The sequence below is a fragment of the Pinus tabuliformis genome, chromosome 8 (assembly GCF_031772625.1).
Source record: "Pinus tabuliformis cultivar Carrire ecotype Pingquan chromosome 8, CPIR1, whole genome shotgun sequence".
Classification (NCBI taxonomy): Eukaryota; Viridiplantae; Streptophyta; class Pinopsida; order Pinales; family Pinaceae; genus Pinus; species Pinus tabuliformis.
In genome coordinates this window covers 1,821,561,551-1,821,579,843 of record NC_142294.1, presented here as the reverse complement: position 1 = coordinate 1,821,579,843, position 18,293 = coordinate 1,821,561,551, and positions in this window count along the sequence as shown.

Genomic DNA, 18,293 nt, shown 5'->3' with positions numbered 1-18,293 from the left:
GAGAAGTGCTTATTTGTTTCAGCTTTTGATTGGTGAAAAGGAGTTTGGGTTATGAAAAAATTCTTGATGTTTGATTGATGTTACTTGTGGATCCAGTCTAAAAATTAATGAAACGAGGTCCCTGAAAGAAAAGACAAGGTTGCAGCCTTTTGCAGGTAGGAGCTTGCGTACTAGTATCTCAAGCTAGTACAAAAACTAAGGGGGTTGGAGCTCCCTTCCAGGAAAGCTGGAAAACGAGAGAGAGTTGTAGCTCTCTGCAGGTTGCAGCCTGCATACTGGTAAAGTCTGCTCCAGTACAAGACATTGTAAAGAGAAGTTTCTAATTAAAAAGAAGATAGAGACGAATTGCAGCAGGGGGTTTTCACCCACATTGGGTTTCCTCCTTATATCTTGTGTTCTTGTGTGTGACTGTCTTCTGCTCTGTTTCTGGTACTGTTTATGTGCATATGAATCACAGATTAATAACTGACATCTGAAAGATAATTCAATTATATGTCTGCTTGATATACGCGGGTTTCTTTATCTGTAGTGGTGTATATACGCGGTTTTTATTAACTGAAGTAGCGTATATAATCTGGAATTTAAAAAGGGAATATTTGGCTTGATAATACTGATTCACCCCCCCCTCAGTATTATTTCCAACAATTGGTTTCAGAACCAGGTTCTTCAGAGAAGCTTGATCGCTTGAAGATCATTCATCATGAGCAACTACGAGAGGGAAGCATCAATCAGGCCACCAATTTTTGATGGGACAAACTTCAACTATTGGAAGGTAAGAGTTACTGCCTATCTTCAATCTCTTGGTACAGAAGTTTGGGATATCATAGATACAGGCTACACTTTTCCTTCAGCTACTCCTACAGATCCGGTCGAGAAGAAGAAATATGAAACAAATGCTAAAGCAGTCAATACTCTGCTGGGATGCTTATCTCAAACAGAATTCGTGAAGGTTATGCAATATAAATCCGCAAAAGAAATATGGGACAAGATTGTCTTGAGCTACGAAGGAGTTGAACAGGTAAAGCGTTCTAAACTTCAAACCCTCAGGATTCAGTATGAGAATCTCAGAATGCATAATGATGAAAGTGTGGCTAACTATTTCCTTCGGGTAGACGAGATTGTTAATTGCATGAAAAACTTGGGTGGAGAAATAAAATAGGCTATTGTGGTTGAAAAAGTTCTAAGATCATTGTCCCCCAAGTTTGAATCTAAAGTGTCTGCAATAGAAGAAAAGGAAAATCTACAAACTCTTACTATGTCTCAGTTACGCAGGTCCATCTGACAGGAGAGAAGCTGCCTTCAAGGCTTCAGGCAAAGGAGAGTACTATGAATCAGGACATGGGTCAGAAGAAGAAGAAGAATAAAATTTTGTCAGAAATCTTCAACGAGGTGTTGGACGGTTCAGAGGTAAGTTGCCCTTCAAATGCTTTGCTTGTGGAAGAGTAGGTCACTATGCTGCCAAATGTCCTCATAAGGATAAGATTGACAAGGGAAAGGAACCTGTTAGATGGAACAAGAAACAGAATGCAAATAAGAAGAGCTATTACACCCATGGAGACAGTGATGGTCTATCAAATAGTGACGAAGATGAACGAGGTAATCCCTATAAACTTTTAATGGCTTTTGAAGATGATGATTACATGGATGCTCTAGATATAGATAGCTATTATGAGGAGATGTCTAGACTCAAGACATGCTTAGAAGAAAAAAATGTGATCATTGAGACTCTGCAAATCCAACTGCATGAAAAGGAACAATCTCTTGAAAAGTTAGAATGTGAAATTGTTGGTCTTAGAAAGGAGATTGAGAAAACGAAAGCTATTAATCTTAAGTTTGTCAAAGGATCTGAAACTCTGGATGAGATCATCAATGTACATCATTCTCCGCTAAACAAGACAGGTCTAGGGTATAATGGAGAAACATCTCAAGCATCCACCTCAAAGAGTTATCTTGATGCAGCAAGAAGGAATGAGCAAAAGCACAATGGAGATCACCAGGTGAAGCAAGGACGAATTACATCAAGAACAAACAAAGGCTATCAGGTAAATCAGGGGCAATCCGTCTTAAGGGTGAACAAAAGCTACAACCAGCCACAGGTAAAATCTTCTCAATTTTCTTCAAGAATGGATGACAATAGAAATTACAATCATTCGGCTGGTAGATTTGATAACCGCAAAAGTTTCTTCAATGGACAATGTTTCTCTTGCCATAACTTTGGTCACAAAGCAGCTCAATGTGTTGCATATAAAACAATCATGACTAGAGAAGCTCAAAAACAAAGAAGTATGACTGGGATTACAAAAAGGACCTATAACAACTTTTCAGCTCTTGAAAATTAAATTGAATGTTCTATTTGCAATAACTTCGGTCATGAAGATTCTGAATGCAGGAGAAGGTTTCAGCAGACAAAGGAACAAGCCTCAAGCACAAGAACATGGAGAATAAAGGAACCACAAACAGAAAGATGTGGAATAGCCTTTTATGCAGAGGGACAAGAAAATCTATGGTACATTGATAGTGGATGTTCGAAGCATATGACAGGTGATAAAGAAAAACTTGAATCATATTCTGCTTTAGAAAAGGGAAAGAAAGTTTCTTTTGGAAATGATACTCCTGCAGCTATAAAAGAAAAAGGCACTGCTCAGTTGAAAGAAAAGGTCAAAGCTGGAAATCTTTTGTATGTTGATGGCTTGAAGCATAATCTTCTAAGTGTCAGTCAGATGTGCGACCAAGGAACCGAAGTAATATTTCGATCAAATGGGTGTAGTGTTCGTGATCTTGATACAGGGAAAACGATGATCAAAGGCAGAAGAACTCCAAATAATCTATACATATTTGAAGAAGGACAACAACAATGCTATTTGAGCAAGGATGATGAACATTGGTTATGGCACCGAAGGCTGGGGCATCTAAGCATTTCACAAATAAGGAAGGCATGCAAATATCAGGCAGTTCGTGGTCTTCCAGATATCAAAATTCCAAACAACACCATATGCAAATCATGTTAGTTTGAAAAAAAAACCAGAACTAACTTTCCGGAGAAGGAAGGATCAGCTAGCATGCCTCTTGAGCTAGTCCATACAGATGTATGTGGTCCCTTTAAGAAAAGGACACCTCAAGGAGAAGAATACTTGATATTATTCATTGACGATTTCTCCAGGTTTGTTTGGTTAGGACTTATGAAGCACAAAGATGAAGCATTCGAAAAATTCAAATCCTTCAAAGCCTTGGTTGAAAATGAATCAGGTTACAAAATTAAGTGCCTCAGGTCCGACAGAGGTGGGGAGTTTACCTCAAATGAATTTTTTGATTTTTGTGAAGAACATGGGATAAGAAGGGAATTCTCAACAGCTAGAACTCCTCAGCAAAATGGAGTGGTAGAAAGGATGAACAGAACAGTCCAACAAATGGCTCGTGCTATGCTTGATGAATCCGGAACTCCCGCAACTTTCTGGGGTGAAGCTGCATATGCTGCAGTTGTTATTTTCAACAAAACAAATGTCTGAGTGAACAGCACTCAAACTCCTCATGAGCTCTGGTATGGTGAGACTCCTTCGGTAAAGCATTTCAAAATTTTTGGGAGCAAATGCTATATTAAGAATACTGATGAGCAGCTTGACAAACTTGAACCTAGAGCAGATGAAGGCATTCTTCTTGGTTATTCTCCCTACAGTAAAGCATATAAGTGTTACAATAAAAGACTTGGAAGAATTGTTGACAGTATTGATGTAGTGGTTGATGAAAAAGGATACATCCCCAGGCAAGTAAATCATGAAAATATCGATGAAGACTACTCTCCAAATCAGGCAGATGATGAAGAAGAACCCCAAGAGGCACCAGAGCAACAAATAAGGATAGAAGAGAAGACTCCATCCAGATATGTTCAGAAGAATCATCCAGAATCTCAAATTTTGGGGCAGAAAGAAGCAGGTATACAAACAAGAAGAACAATAGCAGAAGCTTCAAGCTATTTGGCATTGCTCTCTTCCACTGAACCGCAAAATGTAAAAGAAGCATGCAAAGATGAGTGTTGGGTTAAGGCAATGGATGAAGAACTTGAGCAAATCGAAAAGAACAACACTTGGGAGTTGGTTCCTAGACCAAAAGACAAGAATGTCATAGGAACAAAATGGATCTTCAAGAACAAGTTGAATGAAAATAGGGAAGTTATTAGAAACAAGGCCGGGCTTGTTTGCAAAGGGTATGCTCAACAGGAAGGAATAGACTTTGAAGAAACTTTTGCTCCCGTTGCTAGACTTGAGGCCATCAGAATGTTCCTTGCCCTCTCTAGCTTTCAAAAATTCAAAGTATTTCAAATGGACGTGAAGTCAGCCTTTTTGAATGGAGACTTAGAAGAAGAAGTGTACATTGAGCAACCAGATGGCTTTATCCTTGGAAATGATCCAAATCTTGTATGCAGACTTAAAAAAGCTCTCTATGGGCTTAAACAAGCTCCAAGCGCTTGGTACTATCGGTTGGACAAATACCTTCATCAACAAGGATTTTCAAAAGGATCAGCAGATAGCAATCTATATATAAAAATTGAAAATAGCAAATTGCTAATACTTGTTGTGTATGTAGATGATATTATCTTTGGGAGCAATGAAGAAGCTATGAGTCAAAGCTTTGCCTTGGTGATGCAGAAAGAATTTGAAATGTCATTACTTGGAGAATTGACTTATTTTCTTGGATTGCAAATCCAAAAAAATGAAGGCGGTATTTTCTTGTCTCAAACCAAGTACCTCAAGCAGATCTTGAAGAAGTATGGCATGGAAGATTCGAAACCAGTATGTACCCCCATGGTTACAGGATGCAGCCTTAGTGCAAATGATGAATCAGCAACAGTGCATCAACCAAACTATAGATCCATGATTGGGAGTTTGCTTTATTTGACAGGTACCCGACCAGATATTATGCATGCAGTGGAAATAGTTGGAAGGTTTCAGGCAAATCCAAAAGAAACTCATCTTCAGGCAGTGAAGAGAATCTTCAAGTACCTTCAAGGAACTCAAAACTATGGCTTATGGTATCCTAGAGATACAGATCTCACACTTCATGCTTACACAGATGCAGATTGGGCCGGAAGCGTGGATGACAGGAAGAGCACAAGTGGTGGTGCATTCTTTATGGGTTCCAGATTAGTATCTTGGTTCAGCAAGAAACAGAGTTCGATTGCCTTATCTACAGCTGAAGCAGAATATGTGGCTGCGGCATCTTGTTGCACACAAGTCCTTTGGATGATGCAAACCTTGCAGGATTTTCAAATCACTTGCACTCCACCCGTCTCTATCTTATGTGATAATACAAGTGCAATAAGAATTTCAAAGAATCCTGTCATGCATTCAAAGACCAAGCACATACCTATCAAATATCATTTTCTTCGGGAACAAGTGCTTGAGCAAAAAGTCAAGTTGGAGTATGTTCCTTCTAAGGAACAAGTTGCTGATATACTCACCAAACCACTGCCCAGGGAAACTTTTGAATATCTCAGACAGAAGCTGGGAGTAGTTGATGCTTCATCCTGCTATTGAAGCATGTCTGTTTCAAAGAAAAGTTGGTGTACACGAATTGGATGAGGGGAATCCGCGTACATATGCCGATATATGCAGGTGCAGTCACGTATATGGAGTTCTGAAGAAAATCAGCAAGGACAGATTCAGGTTGCAGAGAGTCTGATATGGTTTGTCAGAGACCATCAGGCACAGGTTCAGGAGGAGCAGATAATCTTCTAATAATGCATTGTTGGCATTACCTTAGAAGCTCTTGGTTCTATTACTCAAAGGTGTTTTTGGCTCAGGAGGATCAGCTGCAGAAAGAAGGTCAGAAGGTGAACATGATTGCTGATATGTACAGTGATTATCAGATGCTAGTTATTGGTATTTCGTCTCTATGTCATCTATATTTGTTTATCAAGGTCATGTAACGGCCTATTTTGGTTTCCCCACTATGCCTGGGATGATTGATGTGATCGGTTGTCATATATAAATTTCTGATGTATCCCCACTTGGTTGAGTGGATGATCCCCACTTGGATGGGTGATGGTTGTATGTATTGAGTCTTTTTGGATAGGAAGGTCTTTTATGATGTATAAGTCATGGTTCTTCTTGAAGAACATCTTTTTGCAGATCTTGCCTACAGTCAGGGGGAGCATGTTCCGCACAGCAGAGCAGAGGTATCAGCATGTACTCAGGGGAAGCACAGCCCTTTTCCCTTGATGACAAAGGGGGAGAATGACTTTAAGGATCTTGGGGTTGCCATCAAGCCCAAAGGGGGAGATTGTTGGCATTTTGGCACAGGTATGGCACTATGGTACAGGTGTTGTCCTTGATTTCAACTCTCTTTGGTGACAAATCTCAGTTCAGGTGCTCAGAATGAAGGAAATCTTGTATACGCAAGTACATCTTGACGAGAACGCGTATACATGCGGTTTATACGTTAAAAAGACGCGTATGCGTATACATGCACTTTTATGCACACAAAAGCACGTACATTGTGAGAAACTTATTTTTGGTCCATGGTTGTTAGTCCTTGGAATTTGAACCCATGGTTTTGGACCATTGTATCTCGTCAGAAGTGTTGACCCCAGGTTTTTAGGCCCTTGGTTTTGTTTATTATGGTTTTGGCCCGTGGTATTGTGCAAGGCCTATAACTATAAAAGAGGAAGGAGATCATGTGGCAAGGCATCATCTGAATTATTGAATATCTGATATGGTGCTAGATCTGGAATAGGTGTGATCGGGTTATGGTGCAGATCTAGATCTGAAAAGGAGGAACCTAAGTGCAAGAAGGATAAGGGCATTTGATGGATCAAAATCTCAAGGCTTGAACATTGGTATCTCTATATGATTTTGATCTGTTATATGTGGTGCACTCTTGATCTATAAATCTTGGCTAACAAATGTCTGAATGCTTAAAAGAATAAATTATCCTTTATAGATCTGTACGCAGGTTCAGTGAATTGAAGGTGCGTATACACGCTTTTTCTGTGAATGAAAGTAGCGTATACGCAGGTTGGTTGTGGTACAGAAGCGTATACTCGCAGGTTGATGAATAGTGAAGTAGCGTATATATCTTGATTTATGTTCTAGCTGCTTCTGTTTTATTGCTGCAGTGCTCTGGGTTCAGAATTGGTGTTTGATTACAGTTACTGTGTTCTGGGTACAGTGGTCAGAGAAGTGCTTATTTGTTTCAGCTTTTGATTGGTGAAAAGGAGTTTGGGTTATGCAGAAATTCTTGATGTTTGATTGATGTTACTTGTGGATCCAGTCTGAAAATTAATGAAATGAGGTCTCTAAAAGCAAAGAGAAGGTTGCAGCCTTCTGCAGGTAGGAGCATGTGTACTAGTATCTCAAGCTAGTACAAGAACTAAGGGGGTTGGAGCTCCCTTCCAGGAAAGCTGGAAAACGAGAGAGAGTTGTAGCTCTCTGCAGGTTGCAGCCTACGTACTGGTAAAGTCTGCTCCAGTACAAGACATTGTAAAGAGAAGTTTCTAATTAAAAAGAAGATAGAGACGAATTGCAGCAGGGGGTTTTCACCCACATTGGGTTTCCTCCTTATATCTTGTGTTATTGTGTGTGACTGTCTTCTGCTCTGTTTCTAGTACTGTTTATGTGCATATGAATCATAGATTAATAACTAACATCTGAAAGATAATTCAATAATAAGTCTGCTTGATATACGCGGGTTTCTTTATCTGTAGTGGCGTATATACGCGGTTTTTATTAACTGAAGTAGCGTATATAATCTGGAATTTAAAAAGGGAATATTTGGCTTGATAATACTGATTCACCCCCCCTCTCAGTATTATTTCCAACACGTTGGTTTGAGAAACCATAGTGGTCTATCTCTAGCTCAATAGTGACAAAGAGTGGACCCATCGCATATGCTTATGTAAACAACACTGTGACCTCCAAGTTTGTATGAACCCTAGGTTGATAAATTAAGGTTGGTGGACCCAAGAGTTACAACATTCTTTCCACAATATTCATGCTCATCAGGCCTCCACATGTTTCATCTTCAAATCCATTTTGCAGAAACTAGGATCCCCCGAACTCAAGCCTTCTGACATAATGCTTAGAGCAGTCGACAAGTGACCTTCTGCCCCCATTGGTTTATGCCCTAGCATGGAAGTCAAGTTGGTAGGAAAAACTATGTTAATAGACATCGAAGGACTAGATGCCCAAATGGATTACAGCATCCTACTAGGTCGAAGCTACATGTACAAGATGCTCGCAGTCACCTCATCGATGTTCATAATAATGATGTCCCCCATGATGGAAATATCATTACTATCGATTAACTCACATACTAAAACAAGGAAACTTTACCCACACGTGGCGGTGTGCTACCCTTAGTCTCGTCTTCCAAAAAGCTGATAACTACTTACACTAAGGTCAGCCCAGGCCATTTTAAGCCATCAACACTCCTAGGGACATTCCCAGGATACCCTTAAGTGCTATAAGAAGTTTTCCCAAACATTGGAGCACCGATGTGCATGATGACCTCATCAAACACCACCCAAAATCAAGAACCAGTTCTAGATGCTAACAGTGACGTTGTTACCAATCCAACATTCTTACCTAATTCCATCACCTATACACCCTTCTTATATCCCCCGCCTAGTTTTGTTTCACACCAGGTCATCGAAACACTCTCACTGCACGATATAAATCTTGCAATACCAGTATGGTATTTGGCCACACAGGCCACGCCAACAAGCACATGTGTCATTACAATAGGGGTCAGTCCTATTCCTCTTGAGGACAATGCGACACCCCATACAATGCCTACTCAAGTAGCTCCCACACCAAAACTAGTGCCTACATCGACAATAGCCGGTGCAAAGACAAGGGATAATAAAAGAGGTAAAAATGTGAAAGCTTAAAACAATCCATCCTTTAGGGTCCTGTTGATGCCTCGAAAATTGCTGCAACGACATCGGGGAAAACCACCCGGTCTGGACCTTAAAGGCAGCTCCTTTTCCGTTTGGTGTGGTGGCTCTGACTGGAAATAATGGGACCAATTTCCCAATGATTGATAAGTAGGACGGATAAGTGGCTGATTCTCTAATATAAAATGATAATGGATGAATGATTTAATCTAAAAAATAAAATTATAAACAACTAATCTATCCCAGGAAATTTCTGCTTTAGTGTAACTTTTGATGATCTTTATCTACAAACAGGCATATAGATGACTCTATTGGTAAACAAAGACATTTATCCATATGATAATTACTTTGTTCAAGTAGTTGAAAAAGTAATCATGAAAACATTATTACACTATTCTTCATATATATCATTGACATAAATATGATTGAAAGAATAACACTCCTTAAACATTCAATAGTGAAAAGCATAAGGACTACTGTTAAAACACATATATATATCCAATGATAGCAAAATTAAATAAATGTTGATTTACATGGAAGAATGAAGCAAGAGCATAGATAATAGTACCATATGTTATTTGGATCACTCCCGATATAAATCGCACTCAAATTCCTTCTTCTAACTTGGAAACACTTCTACAACAAAGCAATAGTGCACATCTCATCAAAGCTTTCTTCGTTAAAATTCAGAATACTGGCCCAGTGTTCATAAAAAATATATCAGAAGCACAATAGTGTGACTTACTGATTTGAGTTTACACAAAAACTGAGGACCCTTTCTAAAAGCATGAAAGGGCCTATAAATACTAACTAGGCTAACTAATTACGAAATAAAAATGCTATTAGGTGGTACAACTAAATCATGAATATCTCCTCAAAATAGGCTTCTTCGCAGTCGGCAACATGATTGATTGTTTTGGATGATCTTCCTTTGGTTTGAGCTGGAAGATAACAAGCATTGGTTGCAATTCTGGAGGGCGACTCAGACGAGAATGCAGTTGGGCTAAGTATGTGGCATCATGGATTTCGGGAATCATGTAACCAATCGCATCGGTTAAACATTTGAGTGTGGCCCTTTGATTGTATGGTTTAACTAAGAAAAACCAAAAGGTATCCCAAGCTAAACTTTTGATGCCAGCGATTAATCTTCCATTCTTCTCCAATTCTTGATTGCATGTTTGTTCCAATGCTCTGGCTGATGGTAGTTTACCTGGCGTGCACTGTGAAATCAAGTTAGACAGATAAAGAGTGTCATTGATTAACTCAATTGAATTACTGGTTTATCATCTTCATCTTGAGGTTTCTCTTTCTACCTTCATCAGTTGTGACTGCCATTCTAGGAAAATGATTTCTTTTTGTGATTCTAGAATTTTAGGGAGATTTGCGGCTTGCCCTCCACTGGTGTCTTGCCAAGCAAGAAAGTTGGTTAAAGTCTCATCGGCTTGTTCCAAATCCTGCCTGGCATCAACTGATTTTTCAACTATTGACGCAGTAATTTCACAGAGGGGCTCAACCAGAGAAATGTTATGACATAGCAGTTTTAGCTGTGTAATCAATGCTTTATTGATCTGGAGAGCTTCGGACCTGAAATCTGCTGGTTGAGGAAGACTCTTGAACTTTTCTACTTGGTGTGACAGTTGAGCGATTTGCTCATCTTTCGTCTTACTCATTTGTTCATTCATTGTCTTCAACCTGGCTAATGCTTCGGATAATTCCTTTTGTTTCTGTATTGCGCTTAAGTCTATCCTCTGCTTCTCCTTGAGCAATTTCTCATTTAATTGATTGTTTATCTGCTACTGTGTTGATAGTTGCTGTTCTAACTGTTCTATTTTTTTCTGTCTTTCGGACACCTGTGACTGCAATGAAACAATTGTTTGGTCTCTTTCCTTAAGTAGATTGCTTACTTCCGAGGCTTTATCCATAGTGGCTGCCGAATAGGCTCCGGCATACTAAGAAAGTTTTGTAAGGTCATCGAAAGGATTAAATTCCTCCTTCCACACCACATTAGCCATCTCTGTTTGTGCTGGTAAAAGGGAAGATTGATCAAGTCTTCTCCTTTTTCTTTGTCTTTTCACTACTGCCCTGTGTTTGCGACTGTAAAAGACATCTAATGGTGGTATGTCTTCTATCTGCAAAACAATCTGATTGGATGGATCCTTGGGAATTATTTCTACATCTTTGCTGGAGTGTAGGCCGTTGGTCCCTTCAATTGGAACTGTAGGTGTCGTTGTCTCTTGACCGACTGTTACTTGAGGTGTGCTAAACCCTTGTGAAGTCTCGGGATTGCTTATAATGGAGTCAAATTGTTGCCATTCTTTAAGGATTTTGGGATCAATCTGAGTATCTATATCAATATGTTCACTGCCCTGTTTCTTTTCTTTCTCCTGCTCTGTCTCCTGTTTTGGCTCTTTTCCTTTCTCGGGAATCTTCTCTATAGTAGGAGGTTTGTCAACAATTTGTTGTTTAGGCTCCCTTGACTAGGTTGTTGGGGTAGTAGCTAATAAGTCCAGAGGCAAAGTTTGCAACCTCTATTCTCTGAGCCTATTGAATTCTACCAGCCCTTCATCTTTATATTTCATTTTCGCCAATGTTTTTACTTGAAATAACGATTCTGCTGAAGAAAACAAGTCATCAAATTCATCTTTTTCATGATCAAACTTTGTAAGTTTGGCTTGTTCAAGTACATTATAGGCAACTTTCCTTGGATCGTATTGCCTGTTAGGGATGGTTGCAAGATTGAGCATGTTTATTTTTCCTGCCTCCTTCTCCGCATGTTTGTAATCATGTAGGGTGTAAAGACCGCATCTCAAAGGAAATGTAGGCCATGCCTGTTTTTTAGAATTCCTAAGAGTTTTGGATGTTCCTGCTGTTGTTATTTGGTAGGCCAACTCTCGAGCCAACAGTTTATCAAGTACATACAAAGGAAGGACATGGGGTCTTTCAAGGGTACCATAAACCCTTATATATGTGAACTTGTCTTCCTGAAACAAATTCCCTACAGCAGTCAAGTCAATCCCTGCTTCCTCGAAAATCCTTGGGGTAGGCTTATCAAAAATGGCATAATAGATAGGTAACATGAAACCATTACAGATTTGGTACAAGTGGTCTTTATAGTGTGCCTTCCATAACATCTGATGATAAATGTGGATTGGCTTAGGGTCTTGTGCAGTCCATCTCCACCCGAGTATAGGATATTCAAAATTAAAGCAAAGAATATCCATAATATAAGCACTGTAATAAAAAGGGGGAATGGTTCTGGTGGTTTTACGTGCATTTGATCTAAATTCAAGAATTGCAGTGGCTAATTTATTGGACAATATGTTTGCCCAATCCATCACATAACTACTAAGCGCTGCTTCCATTAAAGGAACCATTTCAATAGTGAACCTTACAGAGTCATGTATTCCCCACATTCTACACATCATTGCCCTAGCATAACAGTAAGGAGATGACAATGAATCCACAAAGTACTTACCCGATGATTCATGTTTGTGCTTTGCGGGATTCTGTCTCCATTTCTTAATTGGGGCCGATTCAGTCTCGTTCTCTTCTGCGAATTTTTCCGGAAAGGCTTTGTTGTATTTCTTTTCAGGTTCAGGCAAGTGATACATCTTCCTTAAGTCATCAGGCTGAAATGAACCAAAAATCCTTCCGTCAACTATGCAAAATGTTCTATTTGAAATTGGAATTTCTTCTACCACCCATTTGACTACATTAGTGTATGGAAGAATTTTTTCCCATGCTACTATCATGTGCAAATATGAGTCGGCTAAATCTTTCAGGGAAGCTTCTGATTTATTATTTGAGTCTGCAGTGGCTTCTTCCGATACTTCCTTAGGCTCCTCTGCTTCAATTAAATTGTAGATACTTTGCCAACTTGTATTTCCAAGGCCAAGAAATGTAGTGTCTGACATTAAACCTTTTTTACTTGGTCCTAGATCATTGGTTGGCTGCATTGTTGCTGTAGGAGCCGCTACTGCTAGGGATCTCTTGGATTTCTTTCCCATTTGTTTCAAATTTGTTATTCGGCAGAGTTCTGCACAAGGAATGATCCAGGTGGATCTTGGTGGCCACCTGCCAAGTCCATCTGGACCCCCACCATTGTTTTTCTCAGCATTTTTAGTTTCCTTAATTGTAGCACAACTTACTATTTTTAGCAGTTTTTCGGGTCCTGAAATTCCGGAGCCGTTTTGAGGCCCTAAACGACATTTTTTTTTGGAAATCTAGGGTAACATGGGTCCTAGGTCCATGGACCCATTTTGCCTCCCAAAGTGGTAGTGCTCGGATAGATCTTTCTAACGAGCTATTGTACGTGTCAAACGGAGATCGTATGCCAAAGTTACGACCCCGGGAATTTGATGTACCAATTTACCCAAACGGGGCCCATAGTTTGGCGTTTCATCTTCTAGGGTTAGGTTTTGGAATGTTAAGGGTTTTGCATTGTTTCTCAACAATAAATAGGCCTTCGAGCCTCATTGTAAGACAGTTCAGAGGCATGTAGCCACCACATCTCTTCTCAGAGATAAGCTACCATCGCCCTAGCTGGTTTATTTCCATTACTGTTTGTAAGCATATTTCAGTATTTTACATTAATGAAGTGAAGTATTATTTCCGCTGCATATCTATGTTTATGGTTATCTCTGTGTTTTATTGCATTCCTGTTTAAATCCGGATCAGTGGTATCAGAGCGGTCTGCTTTTTCTCTATTTTTCTTTGCATGTCCCCAACGAGGTCGGGATATAAGGAGTTAGGGCTTGAACTGGTCGAACCTTTGCAAGACCAGCCTCGCAAATCCCGATGGCCTCCTATGGCGGATGAGAAGAAAGACGAGGGGGCAGGAGATCCTATCAAAATCTTGCTCGAAGAAGCCCTCGAGCGACAACGGAATGCGATGATGGACAATTTTTCCCAAATCCTTCAGAGGCTACCCAGAAGCGACACATTGGCTTCCAGCAGCTACTCTGGAAATGCCACACCCTTTACGGTACAAGTTAATTTTGAAATCCCCATATTTGAGGGTCAGATAGACACAGATGCCGTAGATAAATGGTTAAATCTGCTGGATGGTTATTTTTTTGTTCATGAATTTTCAAGTCGGGAAAAGATTGTTTTCGCTCTTCTCAAAGCAGCCCCCCACGTCAAGGACTGGTGGGAAACCTATTGCGAGCAGAAGGATGAAAATACCGGCTCACTATTTTCAGCGGCACCCACCTGGAACTCATTCCGGGATGCCATCAAGGAGTAGTACTACCCTGTCGGAAGCTATGAGGATGAATACATAAAATGGACCACGCTGCGGCAGGGAAGGGACCAAGACGTGCCGTAGTTCACCAATCTTTTCCATACCCTTCGCACAAAGTTGGGTATCAAGGATACGGAGTAGCATTTGATACTCAAATACCATGGCTGCTTGCACAAGTACATCTAGGAAGAAATACAATTCCTGAACATCTCCTCGCTCGGCACAGCGTACCGATATGCCGTCAAGGTCGAGCAGAAGTTTAAACAAAAGAAGTGAGACTTTGGATCTGCGAATCTGAAGCAAGGGAAAGGTGCCCCTAAAACACAAAACAAAGGACAAAGCCAAGGCGGGGTAGCCCAAGACAACCCGCTAAAGCTGCAGGCAAAGAACAGCGCCGCGAAGATGAAAAAGGACACGGGAAAATGGTGTGAGTTCCATAAGAGCTCCATTCACAACACCAGTGAGTGTCGGGCCAAGCAGTCACTAGTGGCTGAGCTAAAGGTTCCAGAATCAGATGCATTTTCTGACTCTGAGTCAAAACTTGACAAGGGGAATGAAAAAGGGAAGCAGATCATTGACGCGGATCCCAATGCCACTGTTGCTACCGCCAAGATCCAGAAAAGTGAACCCGAAGATCCAGAGGAGGAGGAGTGTCTCTTCCACTCGCAGATGTGCGTAAAGGGCTCCCCGCTATAGTTCATTGTCGATAGCGGGAGCCAAAAGAACCTCATTTCGGCAGAGGTCGTGAAGCGGTTAGGCTTACCAACCACAGCACACTCACAACCATGCACCATTGGGTGGCTTCACCAAGGATAGGATCTTCGCGTGAGCCAGCAGTGTCGCCTTCCGTACAACATCAAGCCCTTCACAGATGAGGTATTGTGTGACATTGCTCCCCTTGAAGTTTGTGTTGTATTATTAGGACAACCATACTTGTGGAATAAGTTGTACAGGATACCAGAGGTAGCACTGCCTACTGCCATCTCTTTGATTACTATAAAACAATGCAGTAAGCTCATTTCCAAGACTGGGAAATTTGTTTTCCTGATGATACGCCCTCAAGGAAAGAAGAAGGTGGTGGCCACGACCTCCAGACAGGACCCCTCCGCATGACAACTACAGATGGATAAGGTCGTGAAGGAGTACGAGGACATCTTCACCTCCCCCACAGGGGTTCCTCTGCACTGTCAGGTCAAGCACTCCATCGATCTAACCCCAGGTGCGCCGCTGCCGAACGGACCAATTTATCGGCACTCCGTTCTAGAGAACGATGAAATCAAGAGGCAAATTCAGGAGTTGTTGCAGAAAGGTCACATCCGTCTGAGTTGATCACCTTGTGGGAGCCCGATCGTGTTGGTACAGAAGAAGGATGGGACTTGGAGACTTTGTATTGACTATCGGGCACTGAACAAGATCACTGTCCGTAATAGGTACTGATCCGACGGATTGATGACCTCTTGGACCAACTAAAGGGGGCAAAATATTTTAGCTGATCGATCTGAAGTCAGGATATCACCAGGTACCAATCGAACCCTTTGATGTGTGGAAGACTACCTTCAAAGCCAAGGAGGGCCTCTTCGAATGGTTGGTTATGCCTTTCAGATTGACGAATGCTCCTGCAACCTTCATGAGGCTAATGGATGACATCTTGCGGCCATTCACCAACTCATTTGTGGTGGTATACTTGGATGACATTCTGATCTTCAGCCAGAGTTGGGAAGAGCACCTCCACCACATCTGACAGGTTCTTCAAACACTATAGCAACACAAGCTATGTGCCAATTTGGAGAAATGCACTTTTGGCATGACCCAGGTTCAGTATCTGGGATACATTATTGATGAACAGGGGGTGCATGTCGATCCGGCCAAGATCCAAGTCATTCGAGATTGGCCATCTCCGACCACTCTGACAGAGCTCCGCAGCTTTCTAGGTCTTGCCAACTTCTACCACAGGTTCGTGTTGGGATTTTCTCACATCACTTGGCCCTTGAGTCAAGTCACCAACGGAGGGGCGAAAGCGAAATTCTTTTGGTCTGACTCTCAACAGAAGGCATTCATAGAGTTGAAAGATCACCTCTGCATGGCACCAGTGCTCGCGTTACCAGATTTACAACAACCATTTGAGGTCGAGACAGATGCCTCTGACTATGCTATTGGGGCAATCCTTACTCAACACGGGCATCCAGTGGCATATCACAGTGAAACACTTTCAGACACAGTCCGGAAGTATCCCACTTATGATAAAGAGATTTATTCCATTGTGCAGGCCTGCCGACAATGGAAGCATTACATTTTGGGGAAGGAAACGGTCATCCACACAGACCACCGACCCCTGCAGTTCATACAGACCCAAGGGAAATTGCAGAATGATCGCCATCAGAAGTGGTCTACATATCTGCAACAGTTCCATTTGAATATCAAGTATAAGAAGGGTAGCACCAATAATGTTGCAGATTGCCTCAGTCGACCACCAATCATGGCGTTAACCACTGTGCTCAACTCTTATGGGCACGAGACTTCTGATTGGCCACTTCTCTACAAAAGCGACCCAGAATTTGGCCACACATACCAGACACTCTTGGGGGGTCGGCATGTTCTAGATTTTCACCTCCAAGATGCCCTGTTATGCCACCTGGGTCACCTTTGTGTTCCTTCAAGCGAGCGTGCCAAGATGATTTGGGAAGCACACTATAGTCAGGCTTATGGGCATTTCGGGGTTAAGAAAACAGTGGCAGTACTGCAAAGGTATTTCTATTGGCCAAATCTTCGACAGGATGTCGGGAAGTACATCAGATCATGTACTGCCTGTGCCATTGCCAAACCAACCATCAAGAAGCAAGGCCTCTATACCCCGTTGCCTACCCCTAATCGACCTTGGGAATCCATCTCCATGGATTGCATGTCAGGCCTTCCTTCCACTAAGCATGGAAATGATTGTGTTTTTGTGGTCGTCGATAGGTTCTCGAAGATGGCCATTATGGCGGCCTGCAAGAAGAATATCACAGCAGAAGCCACTGCTAAACTCTTCTTTGAACGAGTGTGGGTGCACTTTGGAATCCCACAGTCTATCATCTCAGATCGGGACAGTCGGTTCCTCAGTACATTTTGGTCCAGTCTCTGGTCAATGCTGGACACCAAACTCACTAAGTCCACAGCCTTCCATCCTCAAATTGATGGCCAGACAGAGGTTGTCAATCAGATGATTGTACACATTCTGCGCATGTACAACTCAAAGCATCCACGCACATGGGATGAGAGCCTCCCCTATGTTCAGCACAGCTACAACCGAGCTCTTCACAGCTCGACTGGCCACAGCCCTTTTCAGGTGGGCTTGGGATTCCAGCCACTATGTCCCATTGATGTGGCCATGCCACTTGCAGCTACTCACACAGATTCGGCTCATGTCTAGTCCAAAACAGATAAGGCAACTAGCTTCATTGAGCACATCCAACATATTCACCAGCAGGTCCATGACATTCTGGAGAAATCAAATGCCAAGTACAAGTAGCGACATGATGACAAAGTCTGGTTGCATTTGCAAAAGGAACGCCTTACTGGAGCCTATCGGAAACTGAGACCACTCCGATATGGTCCTTACACCATTACTAAGGCTGTGGGGGACAATTCATTTGAGCTCAGCATTGCCCCATTCCTTGGCCTACACCCAGTGTTCAATGTGGACCGCCTTCGGCCATACTTTCCACCATTGCTAGACACATTCGACATTGCAAAACAGCTCACACCCACAGAATTAAATCCAGATTGCATGGAACAGGCTGCAACTGATCAGATGATGGACACACGGATCAAGAACACTCGGCAACAGAATATCCAACTATATCGAGTTGTCAAAGCAGGCCAATTCCTTCACCAGGGCAAGTGGCTCACTAGGGACCAAGTTCAGCAAAAGTTTCCTCATCTCATGGAGGAACTCAACGCAATGGGGACCATTGCCTCCTATGGGGGGAGGAATGATCTAGGTGGATCTTGGTGGCCACCTGCCAAGTCCACCTGGACCCCCACCATTGTTTTTCTCAGCATTTTCAGTTTCCTTAATTGTAGCACAACTTACTATTTTTAGCAGTTTTTCGGGTCCTGAACTTTCGGAGCCGTTTTGAAGCCCTAAATGACGTTTTTTTGGAAATCTGGAACAACATGGGT